General features: G+C 52.6%; 1 protein-coding gene across 2 annotated transcripts in view; it reads left to right on the forward strand.

Moving 5' to 3' along the window:
• The first annotated feature begins 7,435 nt into the window (after positions 1-7,435).
• The window catches only part of ST3GAL2 (ST3 beta-galactoside alpha-2,3-sialyltransferase 2), a 47,451-nt gene continuing 30,479 nt past the window's right edge, over positions 7,436-24,407 (forward strand). For both annotated transcript variants that reach the window (XM_025268376.3, XM_025268378.3), the window contains exon 1: positions 7,436-7,596. The gene's annotated coding sequence lies outside the window, so the exon portion shown is untranslated. The remainder of the gene's footprint in view (positions 7,597-24,407) is intronic.

Here is a 24,407-nt window from a genome sequence, read left to right on the forward strand (position 1 = left end):
AAACAGCTATTTCTGCTTTATTGACTATGCCAAAGCCTTTGTGTGGATCACATGAAACTGGAAAATTCTGAAAGAGATGGGAATACCAGACCACCTGACCTGCCTCTTGAGAAATCTGTATGCAGGTCAGGAAGCAACAGTTAGAACTGGACATGGAACAACAGACTGGTTCCAAATAGACAAAGGAGTACTCAAGGCTGTATTTTGTCATCCTGCTTATTTAACTTATATGCAGAGTACATCATGAGAAACGCTGGGCTGGAGGAAGCACAAGCTGGAATCAAGATTGCCAGGAAAAATATCAAAACCTCAGATATGCAGATGACACCGCACTTATGGCAGAAAGCAAAGAACTAAAGAGCCTCTTGGTGAAAGTGAAAGAGGACAGTGAAAAAGTGGGCTTAAAGCTCAACATTCAGAAAACTAAGATCATGGCATCCAGTCCCATCACTTCATGGCAAATAGATGGGGAAACAGTGGAAACAGTGGCTGACTTTATTTTTGGGGCTGCATAATCACTGTGGATGGTGACTGCAGCCATGAAATTAAAGACACTTTCTCCTTGGAAGAAAAGTTATGACCAACCTAGAGGGCATATTCAAAAGCAGAGACATGACTTTGCTGACAGAGGTCCATCTAGTGAAAGCTATGGTTTTTCCAGTGGTCATGTATGGATGTGAGAGCTGGACTATAAAGAAAGCTGCACACGGAAGAAATGATGCTCTTGAACTGTGGTGTTGGAGAAGACTCTTGAGAGTCCCTTGGACTGCAAGGAGATTCAACTAGTCCATCCTACAGGAGATCAGTCCTGACTGTTCATTGAAAGGACTGATGCTGAAGTTGAATCTCCAATACTTTGGCCACCTAATGTGAAGAACTGACTCATTGGAAAAGACCCTGATGCTGGGAAAGATTGAAGGCAGGAGGAGAAGGGGATGACAGAGGATGCGATGGTTGGATGGCATCACTGACTCAATGGACATAAGTTTGAGTAAACTCCAGCTTGGTGATGGACAGGGAGGCCTGGCATGCTGCAGTCCATGGGGTCGAAAAGAGTTGGACACGACTCAGCTACTGATCTGAACTGAAGGGGAGAGGTGGTAGAGAATCTGCCTGTCATTGCAGGAGACACAAGAGATGCAGGTTCAATCCCTGGGTTGGAAAGATCCCCTGGAGAAGGAAATGGCGACCCACTCCAGTATTCTTGCCTGGAAAATTCCATGGACAGGGGAGCCTGGTGGGCTACAGTCCATGGGGTTGCAAAGAGTTGGACATGACTGAGCAGAGCACACACACATGTGTGCATAACTGAATCACTTTGCTGTTCACTTGAAACTAACACATTGTAAATCAACTATACTTCAGCAAAAAAAACCCCAAAACATTTTATTATGTGAAACTTTAAATACTGTGCATGAAAAAGTAGAAAAAAAATGTTAAAATGAACTTGTCCAAGTGACCATCTGCTCTCCCAGGTTCAATAATTACCGCTTTAGCCTGCCTTGTGTCTATACCTTTACCCCAACCCCGAATTATTTTGAAGCAAACCTCAGACATCATTCCATAAATAAGATTTCAGTATATATCACTAAATGAAATCTCTTAAGCATACACACACACACAACTAACTATAATACCATTAATACACTTAAAACAAATAATAATTATTCAATATCCAATGGTTTGTGTTCAAACTTCCCCTCTTCTCATGCAATTTTTTTCAGTTTGTTGGAATTATGAGTCAAAGTCCACACATTGCAATTGGTTAATATAGCTTGTTTTAATTTACAGATTCTCCTCTGTCTTAAAATTTTTTTCAATGTATTCATTGAAGAAATTGTGTCATTTGTCCTATAGAGTTTCTCACTGAATTTTTTAGATTGCATCCCCATAGTTCCAAATAAAACATTCCTCTCAAATACCTGTACTTTCTGTACATTGGTAGTTGTCAGATTTGGGGTGATTTATTTTTTCACCACTACTTTCTGAATATTTTACTTCCATCAGGGGTCCATTATCTGTCTTCATTTTTCATATTGGTAGCCATTGGTGATTTTTTTTTTACTAGATCCAGAGCTAAGTTAATATTTGAGCAGATGGTTCTCCAACTGTCCCTATACCATTTATAGAATAATTCATCTTTCCTCTCCCTTATTTGAAATGTATCTTTACCATATGTCAATTTCTGTGAGTATCTGAGTTTATTTGTAGACTTGCAGGTCTATGTATTGATCTATTACACTATTCTAAAGGTATGTTTACAATATGTTTAATATCTGAGAGGACATTCACTACTTCATATTATTAGTCTTTCAAAAATTTCCTGACTCATGATTAAATAAAATTCATGTTTCTTTGCCCATTTGGGCCTCCTCTCTCTCCTTTAGAGTGTATTGTGTACTTGCATAAACCAGACCTCCTTAGGAGATAACCTTCCTTAATCTTGTAAGTGGTCATGATGACACCCCAGTTGCTTAGTATGTGAACATCTGGGGTCTGTCAATATGTCATTTGATGAATAACCTTTTGTCTCAAGAACTTATATAATTGTGCTTTGATTTCTGATGGGCAGAACAGTCCTCAGGTTGGCTCAAATAGATTTTTCCATTTCTTTCTTAGATTTGACAATTGATTGATTTTTTTTTATTGTTGGCACTAATCTTGCTTATTATTTTTTCAAATGAATTTTTAAGAAAGATTTATTTATTGGCTGTGGTGGGTCTTTATTGCAGTGCCCGGGCTTCTCATTGCAGTGGCTTTTCTTGTGGCGGAACACGGCTCTCGGCATGCGGGCTTCGGTAGCTGTGGCTTGCAGGCTGCAGAGTGCTGGCTTAACAGTTGTAGAGCTTGTGCTTAGTTCAGCAACATGTGGGATCTTCCCTGACTAGGGATCTAATCAATGTCCCCTGCATTGCAAGGCAGATTCTTACCCACTGGACTATCAGGGAAGCCCTCCAAATGAATTTTTAAAATAAAGTGACCTGCTCCTCTTCCTCCCTCTCCAAAAAAACCCAAAATAAATGCTGCTGGTATTTGTACTGTGATCGCATTAAATGTCCAGATTGACTTGATTTCCTTTTGACAGTCTTTCTATCCAACATCATTTTTTTTTCCATTTACTCTTTATAACAGCTCTACAAGAAGGGTCTCTTATTATGGCCATTCTGTTATTATTATCGCCATTTTACAGATCACAGAACTGTGTAGTTTGCTGGGGGTCACACAGACCATTAGGTGTGGGAGCTGACCTTTCTGGGTCAACCAGAAAGCAGGGGAGGGAGGGAGCCACCTCCTCTTTGCATCTTGCTACTTAGTTGCAGTTTGCCTCCAAAGCCCTATGGCTCCTGTCTCCTTCACTTCCTGGTCCACTGCTTCCCTTGCTGTGGATGGTCAACAGCAAAGGTAGGCTTTTAAGTCAATGACACAAATTCAAGTGCGACATGAGGGGTGACGTTCGCAGGTGGCTGTGCAGCTGAGGCAGCTGGGGAGAACCTTGAGGAGGAAGGAAAACTCAAGGTAGACTTCAAACAGTCAGGCAGAATTTGGATGGGTGGAGAGGATAGGAAATCACAACTAGCAAGAGGAAATGGGTAAAAACCAATTTGACATCTAACTGGGAGATAGTTGGGTGATGATGGGAGCTCCTGTGGGAGTTGTGGGATAGAGAGGTTCCCTGCGCTGCCCATGAAATGACATCTTCCGGGTACTCTGCTAACAGACATTTGGGTGATGGGTGTCAACACAAAAAGACTCATTCCCTTCTGCCTGGGAGGGAAAGCCGCAGTTGCACGTGACTCAGGTGCAGAGGCAAAGTCCTTACAGGAAGGGCCGGCAGCTGGGCTTAGGGGCAGAGCGTGGAATTGTATGTGGATTACCTAACCCCCTGTAGTCTGTGACAGGCTTCCCAGGTGGCGCAGCGGTGAAGAATCTGCCTGCCAATGCAGGAGATGCAAGAGATGCAGGCTCGATCCCTGGGTTGGGAAGATCCCCTGCAACAGGAAATGGCAACCCAGTCCAGTATTCTTGCCTGGAGAATCTCATGAACAGAGTAGTCTGGCGGGCTATGTACGGTCCATGGGGTTGCAAAGAGTCAGACGTGACGGAGCACGCACGCACTATAGTCTGTGACAGGGACGCAAATCAAAAAACTAAAAAACAGAAAAGCATTCAAGCATTCACCAGAGAGGTCAACATTAGTCAGGGTCCAATGCCTCTGGTGTCCTCTGGGCTACGTGCCCAAGGACCTAGCAATAACTCACCCTTTGGCCTTTGGTGGATGGGAGGGAGGCTGGAGCCTGGGGCCCCAGGGCTCACCGCTCATATCCATTTTGTCAGAGATAAACAAAAACATCTTAATAGTTAACAAACAAAAAATCTTTATAATTGACCGAAAAATAGACAAAGCAGGCACTAGTTAAAGTGGTAAGGACAGATTTTAACCAATATATTATTGATAAACACTGCACCTTGGATTTACACAGAGGTGACTGGGCACATTAAAGGGAGAATGAAGAAGTATGGAGGCAGGTGAGCAAGAAGTGAAAAAGTACAAAGGGTTGGTCAGTGTAAATGCTGATTAGGTCAGCTGTATCTGTTAGCTGGCAAGTATTGAAGTTAGGATTCTACTCTCCCACAGAGGCCCTATTCTTTCCAGTAATTATATTTCAAAGGAATGGCTTTCAGGTCCTTGAGAAAGACACATAATACATATACATTTACTGCACACCTTAAAGGGAAAGGAAGAAGTCACAACTGTAAGCCTTTTTAGTAAACGCTCTAAGAAGGGGTGGGGGGGTATTTACAACTGGTATTGGCTAGAATAAACAGTGAATGTTTGAGCTTTATCAGACAGGCACTTAGGGTGGGTAGAGCCATCCCAGGGATGCGGCCTTGAGATGTTAGAAACTATGTTACTGTGTTAAGTCTTTTAATGTGGGGGGAGGTTGTGTGTGTTAGTCGCTTAGTCCTCAGTCGTGTCCAACTCTTTGTGACCCCATGGACTGTAGCCTGCAAGGCTCCTCTGTCCATGGATTTCTCCAGGCAAGGAGACTGGAGTGGGTAGCCATTCCCTTCTCCAGGGGATCTTCCCAACTCAGGGATCGAACCCTGGTCTCCTGCACTGCAGGCAGAGGCTTTACTGTCTGAACCACCAGGGAGAAGGGTGGATAAAGTCATCTGTGTTGAGAGTACAGTTTTTTGGTTTTGGGTGGGGGGTGGTTTTGTGGCTGTGCTGTGTGGCATGTGGGATGTGATCTTAGTTCCCTGACTAGGGACTGAACTGCAGTGGACCAGTGGAGTCCTAATCAAGTGTATAGTTTTTATAGGCCAAGCTTGAGACATATTGGAGAAGAGGGCCTACAGGAGCCTGGTTAGAGTTTGGTGGAGCAGAGAACTTGATCATCTCACAGCTGAAAGGGTCTGAGATTGTGCCGGAGAGTGAAGGTCACCAAGTTTCCTCTTGGACTTCTATAGCTCCCAGAACATCAGGATAGCAAGTGGTTAAGGGTCTACCCAGGTAGGTGTGGTGTGAGAGTCACTTTCAGATACCTGACAAGTCAAGAATCCACCTTCTCACCTCTCAATCCCCTAGCCTGTTATAGGTCATAGAACACCTGGAAGCAGAGGATTCTACAGAGCTGACCCTATCCTAGAGGTTTGAGATCTCAACCCCTGGCTTGCATCCATAGTTTGGGGAGTAGTACCAGGTATACCCTACAACTCCCCTTTGGAACAGAAAACCTTACCAGCTTTGAAGAGAATGCTAAAGGCTAAGGACTGGGACATCTTTCAGGCTCATGTGCAAAGTGAAAGTCATTCAGTCACGTCTGACTCTTTGTGACCCCATGGGCTAGACAGTCCATGAAATTCTCCAGGCCAGAATACTGGAGTGGGTAGCCTTTCCCTTCTCCAGGGGATCTTCCCAACCCAGGGATCAAATCCACATTGCTGGTGGATTCTTCACCAGCTGAGCCACATGGAAGTCCAAGAATACTGGAGTGGGTAGTCCTTTTCCAGATCTTCCCCACCCAGGAATCAAACCAGGGTCTCATGCATTGCAGGTAGATTCTTTACCAATTGAACTCTCAGAGAAGCCCTCAGGTTCATGTAGTATTTTCCTTTTACTGCATCAACTGATTGATTTATTTAAATTAAAAAGAACGTTTTTGAGGAGCCTGGTAGGCTGCAGTCCATGGGGTCGCTTGGGCGACTTCACTTTCACGCACTAGAGAAAGAAATGGCAACCCACTCCAGTGTTCTTGCCCGGAGAATCCCAGGGACGGGGCAGCCTGATGGGCTGCCGTCTATGGGGTCGCACAGAGTCGGACACGACTGAAGCGACTTAGCAGCAGCAGCCTGAAACCCCACTTTCTATGGCCTGGCTCCTCTGAGGTTCATATTATCCCACAGCAGGATCCTCCCACGGGAGGGGTATGGGTCAGCTGTGTTTAAACAAACTCTCCAGGAGAGTCTGATAGACGCTTGTTAAAGAATCAGCGACTTACAGGCCTCCCTCTGCCAGAGGCGATAAAGCTTGGAGGGCAACCGGGAGTTTCATTAACAATTTGAGGTGGATCTGGAAACTGGGGAAAGCACGTGCTAAGAGAAGACATAGAAAAATATTTAAAATGGTTAACACTTTGCTTTTTGTGTGTACTTTGCCCTAAACAGTAGGGAGCTAAGGGCGTCAGCTAGAAAGAGAGTGGGTCGGACTGGAATTATCAATAGTAGGTCCCCAGAGGGGTGAGCGCTCCAGGAAACCGAGACACTCGGTCTCCTTTTTCCAGGTAGGGAAAACCCCACGCCCACGTGGGGTGATTTTTCTCCCTCCTGGGCGCAGCGGCCTCACCGCAGCTCCGGCTTGCGGAGCCCGGGCAGGAAGCCAAGCTAGCCTCAGGTCAAGGCTCTTTCCGCGCGAATGGTAACCGTCCCCAGCGTGAGGCTCTCGGGCCAGAGGCTTCGCCTGCAGCCCTGCGCGGCTGCAGCGGACCACAGCCGTGTGAGAGGCATCCTCCGCTGCTGGGTGCCCCCCTCGAAGTCCAGGTGTTCAGCCCCGGCACAGCGCGTCGCAGACCCCACGCCCCGTCTCCGCCTTCGGTACCCCGGCCTCAAGCGAGTGGAAACCTCCCATCCCCCTCCCCTCCCGCGCTGTAGACGCCCCGAGTCCCCACGGGACTACAAAGCCCACAAGCGCGCGGGCTGGCGCGCTGTCTTCTGGGAGTAGTAGTTCCGCGCGCCGGGCTCTCCTGGCGGCGCAGCGCGCGCTGGACTCCATTTCCCAGGATGACTAGGCGAGCGGGGGAGGGGGCGGGGCAGGGCCGGAGGATGTGAGTGGGGAGGGGGCCCTCGCCCCCTGCCCCCACCCTTCCTTTCCAGTCAGGCTGGGTTGGGGGAGGGGCCGGGCTGAGGCGGCGGCGGCGGCGGCAGCGGCGGCTGCTCGCTCTGGGCGGGTTAGGGCGGGACTGGCCCGCTGCGGGCGGACTGGGGAGCCGCTCAGCTAACGGGTCCGGACGCCGACGAAGGCGGCGGCTTTCTCTGCACCGGCGGCGGCGGCGGGAGCGGCGAGCATGGCCCGCGCGGCGCCCGGAGCTGACTGAGGTGCGCGGGCGGGCGGGCGGGATATAAGGCGCCCCGGGCCCCTCGCTGCCACGAACCCCCTCCGCGCGGGCAGCTGGCTCGACCAGCGGCCCAGACCCTCCCGGTCCACCCCGGCAACTTCCCCTGGGTCGGGGCGCTGGGCTCCCCCGTGGGGGCGGTGGTCCTCTTGCCCTGGCCTCCCTCCCGGTTGCCCGCCTTCTGCTCCTGCACCTCCAGCCGTTCCCACGCGCGGCTCTTCCACCCCATGGTGGAAGTCCCCAGCCCCCCAGCCCAGCCCCGAGAAGCGCTCCGTGCCCCAGTCCCGACTTCAGTCCACTGCCTAGTTCGCACCCCCAGCCCCGCGCGCGCTCCTGGCCTGTGCACTCCTTGGAGACCCTTGCCCCGCTTCTCCTGGCCACAGGCTGTGTTTGCACCATCAGCAAGCTCTCTCCTCTTTCCCCTACCTGGCACTGCCCCCAAGCCATCCACAGTGGCCCAGTTCTCTCTGATGAGACCTAACAGCCTGACCTCGTTCCCACTTCAGAGAAACCGAGGCTTGGCACAAACCAGGAACTTAGCCAAGTCCATGCCCCAGCCCTCTGGGGCTAGTCTGAGCCCTTGCCTTGGCATGAAGGAGTCATTTCTTCCCTCCAGTCATTCCTCTGTGACTGGACCAAACTTCCCAGTTGCCTGCTGCAGCTCTCTGCTGAGCTCACTTTAGTCTCCCTTTTGGCGTTTTCCCACTTCTGTTTCCCCCTCCTCCTTCCTGTATTTAATTTCTGGCCTCCTTTGCCTGTAGAGTCCCCCACCCATCACTCCTTTACTCAAGTTAGCCTTTTGATTTCTATTTCTTGCCAACTGCATCCATCTCCCATCTTGCCTTTTGCTTTCAGCTACAGTAAAACACTGAAGAACAGAGTCTAAGGTGGTGTTGGGGGAAAGGGGAGAGGTGCTGGTGGTGGGAAGGGAGTGGCAGCCTCTTTCAGCTAAAGCTGCCGAGGGGGCTCAGGGCACTCTGGAGTCCCTCAGTAAGTCAGTCCTAGCCAGTGATGCACACTCCCATCTTGTCTTTGGGACAGTTGTCTGGAAGCTGGTTGGTCATTTCTTCCTCTCATTATGCGTGGTGGACTCCACCATCCCTCCGAGATGGAGGGAACCTCCTACATTGGTGGAGATGGCGGCATAAGAGAAGTCTGGGAGACCACACCCCTAACCCTTATCTTGCTTCTGCTGCTAACTTTGGAGATGTTTGGCGGCAAAGGGAATGATGCTGCTAGGTGCCCCCTGAGCTCTTTGTGGAGGAAGACGTAGTGACTGTAGGTGGTGATCTCAAGTTTAGTCGTGGTGTTCAGGGTTTGAAGGAAAGAGGGAGCCAGGGCTCAGAGAGGTGGTGGAGACTTGCCTGTATCTGGTTGTTTTTTTTTTTTTGGTTTAGTTTTGTTTTCTTATCTTCCTTTGGCAGATTTGCCTATGAGTCGATCCCTTCCTAGCCCAGTTTTCAGCTTCTCAGTGGGAAGTTGGGGGAGGGAGGGAAATCTGTGAGCCATCACGAAGGCAGGCTCTGGGAGTTCCGTTGGGGTCCTGAATGAGCAATCTTGATCTGAACCAGATGGTTCCCTGCTTCAGCACCCCCTCTCTCATCCCTCCCCCTTGGCTGTGAATAGGACGTCTTTAACCCTGTAACTTGAGAATGGAGGCCAGGGGGCCAACTGTCTGTGTGCGTGTTTATGTCTGCATCTGCGCTCACCATGTGAGCTTGCCAGGGGCCTGTGGGAGTGACCTTACGCGGGAGTGCAGTGCCGGGATGTGCTGTGGCATGCTCACAGCCCTCTAGGAACTTTCCCAGCCCAGAGCCCACATGGGGTCAACTTCTCAGCTGCTAAGAACCACTGGGTGTGGCCTCATGGTCCATTTCCCCACAAGCCAAACCTCTGGACCTGAAAGATGCCTCGGGCGAGGATCACTCTTCTTTTGAAAACTACCTGCAGTTATGTGGAGTCTCAAAGAGCAGCCTGGGGTGGGGTGGGTTTCCTAGAATTGGAGTTCCTGCTTCTGAACTTGGAAAGAGAGGAGCTGGTGAGGGGAGGAGGAGCTGATTCCTTTGCTTCATTCTGTACCCCATCCTGTCTTGTGTATTGTGTACTTGATTTTGACCTCTTCCCCGCCCCTCCGCCCCCGTTAGACTGTGAAAGTCCTTCAGATGTGCCCTTGTTTCTGAAATATCACCCCGCGGCTCGGTCCTTGGCACAGAGTAGGTGTTCAGTAATCCCCCTGAAGAGCTGTGTAAGGCGCATTTTGCTGGGCCCCACTCCCAGACATTTCTGATTCAGGCAGTCTGGGTGTGGCCTGAGATTTTATTTCTATCCGGCTTCCTGACCATAGCACTTGAGAACCACTGGTTTGGGGCCATGAGAGTTGCCTGGGCGATTAATCCAGGCCCACGTAAAGTCTTCAGAGAGGCTGCCCCCCACCTGGCTTCCCCACCCAGGACTGTTCTGGCAGCTTCCCCGGGCTGGTCTTTTCCTGCCATTCCCATGCTTTCCAGTGTTGGCTAGATTAATGGTCAGGGTGACTTGAGGGCCTGAGCTCCCAGTCCCCCTGTAACCACATAGCAGACACTGTGCTGTGGCCATTTGAAGGAAGGACCCCTCCAACCACAAAGCAGGACGTTTAGGCACCAGGGCTTTGGGGAAGGTCATGGGGAAGCAGACTCTGAACCAGGCACTCATCTGCCCTGTCCCTGAGACTGAGCAGGTTGGGTGCTGGCCATGGCTGCACACTGGACAGGATGCCTGGGACTCTGAAACTGAGACAAATAGGAGGAACCCCTTACATTGTGCTTTAACTTTGCCACGCGTTTTTTCACGTACTGTTTTTCAGGAGGTTTATAAGGCAGAGGTAGACCCAGGTGGGGTTACTAAGAAACAGAGATACTCTGTGGGTCACACAACAGGCCCAGGGCTCATGATTTCAACCCGCCGAAAGAGCATCTGCTAACCCAGGAGCTGTGAATAGCTGGAGTGACGGCTGCTGTTCCCTGAGTGGTTACTTCTAGCCAGGCACCTGGCTGGATGTTCTTGCATGTAGGCGCGTCACATTCTCACAGCAGCGTTGCAGGGTTAGCACAGACGAAGAACTGAGGCTTACAGAACTTATGAGACTTGCCCATAAACTCAGCTGGTAAGTGGAGCATATGGAAGCCAGATAGGGTCTTTCTGACCCCGTGCTTTTTGTCCCTCACTGCCTGTCTTGCCCAGGAAACCTGTAATTGGCCTTTGAGTTGTCTGCCCACAAAGCCTGGTGAATTTATTGAGTCTGGAATTCTGCCAGCTGTTGTGGAGGAGAGGATGACCAAGTCTCTGTCCACCGGGAGGAGGGTAAGACAGGTACTCCGATGTCCACGGTGGGAGGCAGAAGGGGCAGCCGGGGGCTTGTGGGTTTAGAGGAGGAGAGGTCATCCCCAAAGAGGGCTCAGAAGGGGACTCTGGGTTGGGCCCTGAAAGGGAAGGCAGAGTTCCAGCAGTGCCTGCAGGCTGGGGAACGTACTGGCCAGCAGGGGAAGGAGGGACCATAACGGCGCTTTCAGGGCATTTTCCCTTTTGGTTGGAGCATAGGAGAGGTATTTTAAAAAGAAGTTTGGTTACAAGCAACACCTTGCTGACTTTGGTAGGAAAGGACTTCATTGGAAGGCTATGGGAACTCCTAGAATCTGAGGAATGACTTGAGACCCGAGTCCCCTGCAGGGTCTTTTTTTAAAAGCAATTATTCGTCTTTTTTTTTTCTTCTAAATAGGTCTTTAAGAAATTATTTATTTATGTTTGGTTGTGCTGGATCTCCATTGCTGCGCAAGGCTTTCTCTAGTTGCAGAGAGCGGGGCTGCTCTCCAGTTGCGGTGCGCAGGCTTCCCTCTCTGCAGTGGCTTCTCTTGTTGTGGAGAACAGGCTCTAGGGCATGTGGGCTTCAGTAGTCGTGGTGCATGGGCTTGGTTGCTCCGTGGCAGGTGGAATCTTCCCAGACCAGAGATCAAACCCGTGTACCCTGCCTTGGCAGGCAGATTCTTAACCACTGGACCACCAGGGAAGTCCCCCTCCAGGGTCTTGGAGTAGGTATGTCAGGAGCCAAAGGCCAGCCTCTTCAGGGTACCACTGGGGCAGGATAACTGTTCCAGCTGTACTGTGGGATTTTGTCACCATAGGTTGGGAGTCGTATCCCAGGGAGGAGATGTCTGGTTGGCCCAGACTGGGCCATGCCTCCTCCCTTGGCCGGGGAAGGGCTGGTGACACAGTAGGCAGTCCCCCCAAACCGTATCCAAAAATTGGAGTCCCCAGAAGAAGAGGCAGTAGAGATTGCAAGAGATCAATCCCAGCACAGTGTTCAGTGAGGACTTAACTCGGCAGACGGCAGACAGAGGGCTTGGTTCTGACAAGTTTCTGAGCAGGCAGAGGGCAGGCTGGTAGCAGGGTATGGCTGGGTCATAAGGAGACAAGGAAAGAAGGGAGGGAGGAAATGGAAAACTAGTTAGGGTCCAGGTGAGAAGTAATGAAGACTGGAACTTGGCAGTAAAAATGCAAAGAAGGAACTGATTCTAGAGAACTATGAAAGTAGGTATCTTCTGGAACAGACAGTAAGTTGACTGGGGTAGACACTTCCTTGCCTGGGTGATGAAGTCAGGTCCTTTAGCTGAAGTGGAGCAGTCAGGAGGAGGAGGAGTTTGCAGGAGATGAAGCGTCCTTGCTTTGGAGGAGCTGTGTGCAGGACACCCGGAAGCCTGGTTAGCTTGTTACTCTGGACTCCACGCTGCCTGCCTGAGGTTTGGGGCCTCAGCCCTGGGCGGGTGGGGCCCCACAGCCTCAGGGGCCCAGTTCATTTTGAAAGCAACTGGGGCTTTGTGGTCCATGCTCAGCATGCCTGCGTCTCTTCTTGTCTCTCCATTTCTGCCGAGGGTGGCCTTCGCCTTCCTCCCCCTTCCCTGCTCTCAGTTTCCGTGCCCCAACTTTCCCCCACCGTGTCGTCCCAGTATCTGAGCCCTTACCAACTAAAGGAGTTGGCCCAGCTCTCTGGGGACCTGGGTTTTAGATTTTCCCCTCTTTTCTTTAGCAACAAGTTCTCACTATTAGGGCAGATATCTGCAAATGACATTTTGCACGGAGAGAAGGCGAACTTTGCCTGCTAGCTGAGGAGAACAGGCATTTCCTCCAGTTATGCTGGGCTTACCAGGGATGCCTGTATGTGTCCCTAAGCAGCCATTCTGGGGCACCTCTTGGTGCTTATTTATAAATCATGATTGTAATTACAGCGTATTGTCAGTCACACTTCTACGTTGCCATTGCAGACCTCTCCTAAGGCTCCAGGGCATAGGCTGGGCTTTGGGCCACCCCAACTTTCTAGCTGAGAACTGGAGAGGTTTCCTGCTTCAGTAACGGGAGAAGGACTTCCCCGGTGGTTCAGTGGTTAAGATTCCATGCTTCCACTGCAGGGGGCTCGGGTTCGATCCGTGGTTGAGGAACTAAGATCCCACATGCCACTCAGCCAAAAAATTAAATAAATATATAAGAAGAAAGTGAGGAAGGGAGCAGCGTTCTCTGTGAGGTGGGGCAGGAGGAGTGATGCTGAAGGGCACTTAACCCTGCAGGTTTTCAGAGAGGATCATCTTCCTGGGGTGAAGAAGACTGTCCCCCTCAGTTATAGCTGTCAGCATTCAAATGAGTGTGCTTTTTAAAAAGATTAATTTATTTTTTATTGAATTATATAATTATAATTATATAATTACTTTACAGAATTTTGCTGTTTTCTGTCAAACCTCAACATGAATCAGCCATAGTGGATGTAATATTTTTGCCATGCATGATATGAACACAGTGCCTGCTACCCGTGTACAATAAGGTGAACTAGGAACAAGAGAAATCTAGAGACAAATGTAATTTTTCCTTATTTTGCTGTCAGTACTAAATTTGTATTGTGAAATAATCATATTAAAACAACAGTTCTGCTATCAGATGTTGAAAAACATCCTCAAAGGGCTTCTTCCTTAAGGAGGATGTGACTGCAAAGAGGGAAAGGGGTTGACTGACATCCCCCCTGGCTGCTGAGGTGGGGGAGCGGGTAGCACAGGCGTCTCCTGCCTGGAGGGGCGTCTCTCCTGGTTTGATCATGCTTGCCCGTTCGCATGCTTTTTCCTTGTCTCCCCTTCTCTTCCTCCCTAGGCTCAGGGTGGGGAACAGGCGGGGGACACAGAAAGCAGCTCTGCCTGTGCACAGCTGAGGCGCGAGGCCCATCCTGCTCCCGAGAGGGGGCTTGGGGGGCAGAGGAGACCCTGAGGGGTCGGCGCATGACCCAGGGACCGCAGAGAGCAGTCCTCGCCCTTGCTCTCTGAGCCCTCCAGCTGTGGAGTCCCGGAGCAGAGGGCCGGCAGTGCTCCCCGCGCCGCCGGGCAGGTCTGCAGCCTTCTGAGGGAGAAAATCAGCAACGAATGCAAATCGCTAATTGGTCTAGAGGGGACTGCTCTGATGAAGAAAAAATCAACAAGTTTTCCGTGTGGTTTAAAGGAATTTGGAGGGGGTGGCGTGAGTAGTGAAAGGGGAAGTTAAGAGGTGGATGGTAGGAAGAGGAACAAGAGGGGACTTGAGGGCTGGCCTGGGGCTTCCCCCTCCCTGCCCGTGTCACCCCGCAGTCCCACCCTGCTCCGCCACTCCTTCTCCCTCCTCCTTCCTCCTTTTTTATTGACATATAACTGACATATAACATTATATTAGCTTCAGGTGTACAACATAATGATTCCACACTTGTATACTCTGTGAAATGTCTACAAATTAGTTAACGATCTGTTACCACGCATAGTTACTACCTCCTTCCTTCTTTGTGGGGAGGATCCCTTTGGGTTTGCAAGGGACTCTCCCTGACCTTTGAGTAGAGTTCCCCCCAACCTCAAGTTCAGTTGAAAACAAAATACTTGTCGTTTGATGCTGGTGGAACCAGAGTCGGGAGGAAATGAAAGTCTCTGTGGCCCCTGTGCTGTGTCCTCTGCCCGAGCAAGTGAGCAGGCAGCAGCCAGAGGGACCGGGGCTGTGCCGCAAGGCAGGGGAGGGGCGGGAGCCTGGTCCTGTCTCTCTTGGGTTTTCTTGGGAGCCGTCTGAGGCCATGGCAGCTGCAAGGGGCTTTCCAGCAGTTGACCTTCTCTCTGTTCTGTCCTGTCCCAGAGGGCTTGGTATCTTCCCCGGGCCACACCTGTGTAGCTTCTGGCCGGTTCCTGGGTCCTCTGGCATGGCTCAGGAGGCCCCAAGTGTCACAGGCAGGGGGAGACAGGAGAGCTTGAAAGGGGTTAGGAGAGTCATGGGGACCCCTGTTGCGGGCTTCCCAGGTGGCTCAGCGGTGAAGAATCTGCCTGCCAATGCAGAAGTTGTCAGTTTGATTTCTGAATCAGGAAGATTCCCTGGGGAAGGAAATGGCAACCCAGTCCGGTGTTCTTGGGTGGGAAATCTCATGGACAGAGGAGCCTGGTGGGCTGTAGTCCATGGAGTCACAGAGTCGGACTAGGCTTAGAGACTAAACAGCAGCAGGAAGAGTTCAGGCTCTTCCAGTGTAGGGGAGCCAGCGTTGGTACTTCCTTAGGAAGATGCTGTGAAATGGGTGCTGAGTGACCCAGGGCAAGTTGCTGCCCCTCTCTGGGCCTCAGAGTCCCCTCATCTGTAAATACAGAATTTAAAGATCTGTTCACGGATTTGCTGTCAAATCGTCCAGTAGGCCGAACAGAGGAACGCCATACCCTGAGAGGGGAGATAGTGCTGGGGCCCCAGGACACCACCACGGGTCCAGGAGTTGCTGAGAATTGGTCCAACCTTTCTGCTGACCAGTTGGACGTATTGCACAGCAGCCAGCCTGCTCTGGCCTCTCTCTGGAGAACTTGGGCTCCTGCAGCTGAGGGAGCTGCCCCCTGCCTCCTGTTGTCCTCATCCCCCTTCCCGAGCATCGCTCTGCCTCTGTCCTGGGTTCAGGCAGAGAAAAACCCCTCCGGTCTCTCATCATATCCATCTCTTCCTATACTGGCCACTGGTTAGGCTTTGGAGTGACTGTGTATAGGCTTCCTGTTTCTGCTCCCAATCCCCTCACCTCCTTCCACCTTGGGCTCTGCTTTAGTGAGAATTTCCCCCTAAAGCCAGCTTGGGGGGTTAGATCACAGGCTGAAGACGGGAGGTGCTGGGTCAGTAGCGCAGACTCTGGGTGGGCCTACTGAGGGTTGAGAACTCGCCTGGAAAGGGGGGTGGAGCAGAGGTTTTTAGGAGAGCAGAGGATGGCGGTGAAGCCAAGCCACACACAGTGTGACGCGAAGGCCTGACCCGAAAGGCCAGGGGATCATGGGCCGGGGGAGGCCAGGGTGGGCCGAGCGTAAAGTTTCATTGCCCAGGAAGGAGGGGCAGGATGGGGGTGCTGGCCGACAGGCAGACCCCCGAGACTGCCCTGGCAGGAAGGGAGGCCCCGGCTCTCCAGGCTGGGCTGGTCACACTGCGTTGTGCGCAAGTGTGGGCAGGGTTGTTAATGACTGTTTGTTCTCCACAGGCTGAGGCTGCCAAGGGTCAGTCCGATAAGAGGGAAGAGATAGACTCCTCGAGGTTTATCCTCCCGCCAGCTGCCTCCTTTCCGCTGGCCTCAGATACTAACAGGCTATTGTGGCCCTGCTCTCTCCCCTTCCTGACACATACCGCCCCTGGCTGCAGCCCAGCTGGGCTTCCCCTGCCTGGCCTCCAGCTCCTGTTCCCATCTGGGGTCAGATGAAGCCTGTGCTGGGGGAGGGGTCAGTCCTAGAAGGCTGAGCCAGTTCGGAGTCAGCCTTGGGGTGGGAGAACCCGGGGGGCGGCCAGGGCTCTGGAGTGAGCAGCCGCTCCTAGACCTGCCTGGTTCATGTTGGCCTGAGGGTTACCCCTGGCTCCACCAGCCAGGCCGTGGGGTCTTGAGGGAGCCCCACGTTTACCCCAGAGCTTTGGAAGGTCTGGTTCTTTCTCTGAGAGGAATAGAAATGGGGATCTGAAGGAACTTGCATTTGGGAAGATGATTTGGCCTGTCTGTGGAGAATGAATTGGTGGGAGGGAGGTCTCTTGAGTAGATCTGGCGCTTTAGTAGCTCAGGGGCTACTGTAGGTAGAAGATGGCAGTTCTTGGTTAGAAAAAGAGTGGCAGATGTGGAGGAAAGTAGAAAAGGGAGAGATTTAGCTGGGAAACCTCAGATGGACTTTGTAATAGGTTTGCTGAAGGAGGTTAAAGGAAGGAAGGGGCATAAATGACTCCCAGGTTTCAGGGTTGGATGGATGATGTCCCTTTGCTGACACTGGGAATACAGAGGGAAGTTCAGGTTTTGAGGGCTTAGAGTGTGGGTGAGTTTGGCATTGTGAGTAGGGTGAGTTTGAGGTACTGTTGGGTACGTGTAAGGTATCTCATCAGAGGGGTGGCTGCTAGAAGTGAGTGGGATAGATGGGTAGAATTCAGGGTAGTGTCTGGCAGCATTTAGAAAAGTCAGACATGACTCTTAATAGGTTGAGAAACAGATTTGGAAAGGGTTTCTTCCCCCAAATCCATTGCCAGACAAGGAATGGAGCCTAGGGTCCCGACTCCCCATTGCAATCCATGTCCAGGGTGGTCTTCTCTTGCCCTGACCACTTCAGCCGGTTCAGGGCCCAGAGGGCAGCACCCTCCGCTCCAGAGTCTTGCTCGTGGTTGGGGGACTTTGGCTGTGAGCAGTCCTGACCCCAGGCCACCCAGAAAGACTACATACATCAATGGCTCTCCCACCGTCTGTGCATCTGGGCAGTGTCCCTGGCTGGAGAAGGGTGTGAGTCCTGGCCAGGGAGTTCCCAGGGTCACCACTGGGAAGCCCAGGATCGCTCTGTGCCTGAGGGCCTCCGAGCTGGACGGACTTAGCGAGGGCAGGGTTTCAGGGCCAGGTTCAGGGCAGCCCTTTTGCACTATGTGGCAAGTGATATTGTAGTGGTTTTTAAAAATTCTTTTAAATGAAATGGAAAATAGTTGTACACGTGTGCAAGATTGTATCAGTTGGACTTCGTCAATCACAGCAGCTGAAAGCCAGCTCTAAAGGTGCTTTGATGAAAGGGAGCTGGTTGACTCATACCTGAGGGAACGGCTAGCCACATGCAGGGAAGGGAAGAGCTCAAACAACAGCCGCCTCAGCCTGCCCTTCTCTGTCATGACACCTTGCTCGCCCCCCACGTGGCAGAAGGTGCCTGCCAGCAGCGTAGGCCTCCGCCTTCTCTGCATCCCATCCAGTACTGCCGCGGGACTCCTGGGTTCACTTGGAATTGGGGCCCTCACCCAGCCCTGGATCAAGAACTACGCTGTGCTTAGTCCCTGAGTCGTGTCCGACTCTTTGTGACCCCATGGATTGTAGCCTGCCAGGCCCATCTGTCCATGGGATTCTCCAGGCAAGAATACTGGAGGGTTGCCATGCCCTCCTCCAGGGGATCTTCCCAACCCAGGGATCAAACCCAGGTCTCCCGCACTGCAGGCAGATTCTTTACCATCTGAGCCACCAGGGAAGCTGGCTGGCTGCATTTGGTGCTCTGATTGGGCACAGAGATGGAAGTTTGGGGAGAGATGATTCTCCGAAGGAAGATGGGGTTGTCGTCCATTCTAAGGGCATCGTGTATTGAGGGGATAAGCAGAGCTAAGTGTGTGTGTCAGAATCACACCGTAGGCAAACTTACAAGGATTTGTTGCCATTTATTCACTCACCTTGTTAAAAGCTGAATGCTGGAGTGTAGAATGGGACTTCAGAATCACAGTCACTCCCATTTATAGATCGGGAAGTGGGAGTTGAGACATTTGCCTAAGATCCTCAAACCACTAGGTAGAGGCACTGAGTCCAGGAACCCAGGCCATCTATCTGACTTGGAGATGGAGGCTTTTTCCAATAGGAATGGCATCTTCACGGGAGGAGCTCCCCACCGCAACCCCCGTGCCCTGGCTGCCCATCCATGGAAGTCCTGCATCCCCTGGACTGCAAGAGCAGACACAGGCGGCTCATGGCAAGTGGTTCCTTCCTCGTGGTGGCCCAGGGACATCTGCTTGGTGGATGGTGTTACGCGGGCCTCTGTCTGGGCTGCGGGGGTCGTTCACTCTGCGTGTTCAGCCAGCTCCCTTGGCCCGACTAGGCCTGCCCGTGCCCTGGAGAGGCCCCCATCCTCTCCCGCCTGCCCTGTCATCTTGGCTTCTGAAGTGCCCACCCTCCTGTGTGTTTCCTGCTGAGACCCTGGTGAGGACGTAGCTCCAGGGCCGCTGCGCTTCCTGGCGTGAGTGGGGTACTTCCTGCTGGACAGGGTCGTGCCCCACCCTGTCTTCCCCCTTAGAAGACGATGCTCAGGACAGCAGTGCCGGTTTCAGGTACAGAGACAATTTTGGCCTCAGTTTGCCTGTCACTTCCAATTTGTGGGGGTATGGAGGTTTGACTCAGCCTAGCTGAGCCAAGAGTGGTGTGTTGTGGAAAGAGCTCTGTGGGGATTCCCTGGCGCTCCAGTGGTTAGGACACCACAGTTTTCGCTGCTGAGGGCCCAAATGCAATCCCTGAGGGGGAACTGAGATCCTGCAAGCCGTGTGCTATGGCCAAAAACAAAGCAAACAAAAGCCCACAGGGTGAGACCACCACAAACCCAGCAGAATGGCTAGTCTCCTGAGCTGTCTGCTGACCCAGCCTGGCCAGCGCGCTGTATCTGCTCCACCTGCCTAGCTCCCGCAGGTGCTCTGGCCCACCTGTTTGCCTGGGGTCCTGTTCTCAGAGATCGGCCAGCCTGGGCCAGGCCTCCTGCTCCACAGTGTCTGCGCTCATCCCTGCCTCCTCCTCTCTGTGATGCTGAAACCCAGCGGTACCTCAGGTAGGTAGTGCCTTGCAGCTTACAGTCATCACTCACTGCATCTTGACGGTGGCTGTGAGGTAAGCAGGGCAGCAGGCGTCATCATGCCCATTTTACAGATGGAGGACCTGAGTACCAGAAAGGTGTGATTTGCCCAGACTCGCCAACTTTCAGATAGAGCCAGTCCTGGAACTAAAGTCCAGAGTCCACTGGACTAAACTCACAAACGTGTTGAAGTGGGGCTGCCTCCTCTCACCAGGCGAGGGGCTTGGGAGGAGGCCCTGGGCCCGCCCTCTTCACAGCCCCAGTCACCCCTACAACCCAAGCTCCAGACAGGCACCATCGTGTTGGCCAGCCCCTGGTAACCCCAGGGCAGGTAATTAAGCCAGTCAAGAGGTATCCCTCCCTTGGGACTCTCATGGTCTCCCTATGCCTCCTCTCCATGTTCCCCAGAGTTGACACCAGTAATGTCATGATGTCCATGATTACTGGACATCCTGACCAGCAACATCAGGATGTCATGACAGTTATTATCTTAGCAGGGAGTGTATAACTCAGGCCAAGTCCGGGAGGGTCAGCCACTCTCTGCAGATGGGACTAGGGAGGGCTCCTTGCTCCCCAGCCTGGCTCCGCTCACCCCAGGGCAAGGGGCCGAGGCAGGGCGAGGGGAAGGCTGCCTTTGCGGTCCTCACGGCAGCTGACATTGCCCCTTGGCTGAAGTGGTAAAGCAGATTACCTGCCTAGCAACCTTGGGGCTCTTTCCCTGCAGGGGTCCTGCCTGGGTCACTCACAGCGTATTATCAGCTCCGCGGTGATAAGGACGGTGGCTTAGTTGGAGCCAGGGAGGAACGGAAGCAGGTGTGCGCTGGTCTCGACAGTTTACCAGCCACCTGCTCTCTGCCCCCTGGAGCTGACTGTTAGTGAGCCCGGGGTTAGTGTGGGCATAGGGCAGGACTGCGTCCGAGGGGGTTGGCACTGGGAGCGCCTCTGTGGCACTGGGCAGGGTGCAAGCTCAGGGCCTCTGACTGGATCGCACAGCTCTCCCTTCTGCTGGAAAGGTGACTCCGGAGGATGCAGGCTGAGCGAGGGGCCCACCCCTGGGCTTCTCTGCACCTCCAGTCCCGGGGGAGAGAGACGACATCGCTCCCTTTAATCTCCTGGTCCAGGCGTGGATGCAGACACCTCCTTTGGGTTTTCATTAACATAGCTGTCACAGGCTGACCTTTCCAGAAGACATTAATAAATATAAAAGGAGAATAAAAGAAAGCTAAAGATAAGGTGTATGAAGAATAAAAACAGTCTGGCTCACAAGCGACAGGTTCCTGGTTTGTTTCCTGGTTTTTCGGGGTACTCTCCCCACTGGAGATATGCTCCCCTAGCATGGAGTGCACCGCTGCATGCCTTTCTTCCAGTCTCTGGTCTCCTAGCGCTGACCTGTCTCCCTAAGGAGCCCTGGTGCTTGTCCTGCCTTGAGTCCTCCCCAGACCAGGTGGGTCATCTCTTCTCGTTGTTATTCAGTTGCTAAGTTGTGTCTGACTCTTTGCAACCCCAGAGACTAGAGCATGCCAGTCTCCCCTGTCCTTCACTGTCTCCCAGAGTTTGCTCAAAATCCTGTTCATTGAGTCGGTGATGCTGCCTAACCATTTCATCCTCTACCTTCTCCTTTTGCCTTCAGTCTTTGCCAGCACCAGAGTCTTCCAGTGAGTCAGCTCTTCGCATCAGGTGGCCAAAGCATTGGAGCTTCGGCTTCAGCATCAGTCCTTTCCAGTGAATATTCAGGGTTGATTTCCTTTAGGGTTGACTGTGAGGGAATGTGGCTCCTTCCCAAGGTCCCCCAGGGAACTGGCACCGACAGGGCTGTACCTGTAACAGTGCCGCCTCGTTTACCCTAAGTAAGCCTTGTAACAGGAAGGCATTCTCTTGACACAGTGCTCAGGCCCCAGCTTAGCCCATGAGCCGCTGCAGAGGGCTGGTGGCCCCTCCAGCATCTGGTCTTGGCAGGAGTTACACACGTCTCACCACCTGGCTCCTTCTTCCCACTGGGCAACAAGAATATTAACTGATAAGTTGGCCTGGTTGATGAAAGTTTCCAGGTGAGTTGGGCAAAAGATTGTTCTGGTTTAAAAAACAACAACAGAGAACACTTTGAAGTCATCTGATAAAGGAGATAAGCGCCTGACCACAGATCGGCATTTCTGGCCCGCCTCCTGCCTGGAATGTGAGTGGTGCCCAGACGGGCCTCTGCACCCCACACTGCAGCCCACCAGCATGCAAGATGGTCCCATTTCATGCCCGGTGTTGAGATGAAGCCACAAAAAAATCAGAAGAAACCACCACCTGATAAGGAAATGTGGGGGCAGGATGGATAGAATACAGGAGGTTGTCTACAGCCCACTGACCCTCCCCTGCCGAGGCTGGAGCCGTTTAAAGAAATTTGCAGCCGACAAAGTAGGCCTCTGTCCTGCAGCCCTGGCCGTCCCTTTCATGATGTTGCCTGGTTCCAGCGGCTTGGCAGACTTTCCACATGGGTGGCTTGGCTGGGCTGTGAGGATTGAAAGGTCCCAACCAAGGTATCCCGAGGGTATCCTGACCAAGGGGAGGAGGTTGGCACAGTCCTGGGGCTGAGGACACAGCCCTGTTCTCACTCACACCTTCCAAGTATGATGCTGGCCTGAGTGGAGAGTGCGTTCCTTAACTCCCCCCTGGGCTGAGGGCCTGGAGAACCCCGGAACTGGGGCTGCTGTTTTCCTGGAAGCATTGCTTCTGGACCATCACATCCCAGGAGCTCTGTGAGCATTCCTGGGGGCTGGAGCTGGTCCCACGGATCAGAGCTGTGGGCCAGGTCTGTCCCAGCGTGGCCCCAGGAGGAGCTGGCATCTGCCCTCTGGTTGCTGAGGGGCTGCAGTCCTGAATTGTGCATGTGCCGTGACGACACAGACCCCAGTCCTGCGGCCTGCCTTGCCCACAAAGCATCAGTCACCCTGCCTCCTGGGCTCCTCTCCTGCAGGGTCACGGTGCTGGTCCTTTAGGTTAGGACCTCTTTTCCAGCATTCTCTCCTCCCTCCGCTATCCCACAAAAGATACAGGGGTATACACTAGAGTTTTAAGTTGAATCCTTCAACTCTGAGCATGGGCAAAGGCCAGGCTGGAATTGGGAGTCATGGAGATGGTGGCCTGGAAGCTTTTAGAAGCACAGCTTCTCCCTTCGCTGGGTGTGCACTGGCAGGACTTGTGTAGACCCTAGCTCAGGCCTTCTCCATCAGTGTCTTCAGGTGGCCAGCCTCCCCAGGCTTCCGGTGCCGGGCGGAGAGCCCCGTCTGGAGCCCCATGCCTGGTGCAGGCTGGGGAGGGGGCAGACCAGGGTGGTCGGGGAAACAGAAGCACCAGTCCTGTCCTTTCCCCGATGGTAAGGGCGGCAGTGATCAGATGCGGGATTCCTGGGGTGCCATCTCAGAGGGCTGGTTGGAAATTAGGGAGAAGACGTTTGCCCTTTGCGCCCAGCCCCTGGAGCTTCCTTCTCAGTCTGCACACCCTTGGCAGGAGTGCTCCAGGAAGCTTTCCAGGTGTAGTGGGCCAGGCGTTCCCTGGCTGGTCCCCTGCCTTGTGGGTGCACACATTGGGGAGATGGAGGTTGGTTACCTGGAGAAACTATCTACTCCTCTTCCTGTTCACTCAGTTCTGGCAGGGGCAATGGAATGCCGTGAGCCTCTCTTCTAAACCCTCTATCAAACCTACACCTGCCTGCCCACCCCAGGGCAGAGGGTGTGTGTGCGTTTGGGGGAACCAGCGTTGAGAAGGATTGGATTAATCCATCTTCCTGAGAAGAGCAGAGTGCTGTCTTTCATGAGCATGAGCTGGATGAGAAACATTGTTCTCCCCAGGGTCTGGGAGCTGAGGATCTGACTCACCCCTTCCTTCTGGAAGCCCTCGGCTCTGCCCGCCACGCCTGTTCTAGCTGTGGGCATTGCTCTAGTTATGCCCCCAAGTCCTCTGGGGTAGGCTGCCCCCAGCTCCATCCTCTAGTGGTGAGGCCAGTAGCTGGTCTCTAGGGTTGGCTGCCCTTGGTGTACCCTTGGAAGGGCAGCTCTCCTAGGGGGAGCCTGGCCGGCAAAAGCAGGGAGCCCTGGGTGGACATGGACCAGAGGGGCTGGTGGAGCCTCCTCAGAACGGGATTCCCATTGCTCTGTTCCTTGAAGGAGCAGGAGCTGCGAGGCCAGAGAAGGAGCTTTGCTACAGGGTCAGTGATGTGGCCGCCTAGGAAGGGGAGGGCTGGGCTGTCTGTGCCGCCTGCTGCTCCCGAGTGTAGGAGTTGCTTGTTGAACGAATATATCCTCTGCTTTGCTCTTGAGATCTGAAACGTCCCCTGGACACCCAGACAAGGTGCAGAAGGTAAAGGAGGGCCCGACAGCTTCTCTGCGGCTCTTCATTACATCTCTGGTATGACTGAGGGCTGAATCGTAAACTGTGATGAATAGCTGAGCCACCTGGTGCTTTGAACCTTATCTTTAAAGGCAATCAGAACAGACTCGAAGCACCCTTGTCCCCTAGCCCTGGTAGGTGGTGCGGTCACGTTTAATTGCCCTTGGGAGGCAGAGTTGGGCAATAAGGTCTAGACTGCAGGTCCTCCAGACTCCTCTGACTTGCCCCAGGCCACCGTTTATCCATTTACTCATCCCACTCCCTCTGCCTCCTGAAGTCCTCAAAGATCTCTTTCCCAGTCTCTTACCTTCAGGGTCTCCTGCCTGTGTCCTGCCTCTTTCTCTCTTTTTCTTTGGTGGGGGAGACTGCCACACAGCATTCAGGATCTTCCTCAACCAGGGATGAAACCCATGCCTCCCGCGTTGGCAGCGCTGTCTTGACACTGAACTGTTGGGGAAGTCCACCTCCTGCTTCTCTTAATGTCAGAGGCTTTCAGCTCTGTGAAGAAACCCTCTTATTAACTTTGTCTTTTTTAGAATCTTGCTGCCAATGTGTGTCTAGA

Source organism: Bubalus bubalis, chromosome 18 (genome assembly GCF_019923935.1).
Source record: "Bubalus bubalis isolate 160015118507 breed Murrah chromosome 18, NDDB_SH_1, whole genome shotgun sequence".
Classification (NCBI taxonomy): Eukaryota; Metazoa; Chordata; class Mammalia; order Artiodactyla; family Bovidae; genus Bubalus; species Bubalus bubalis.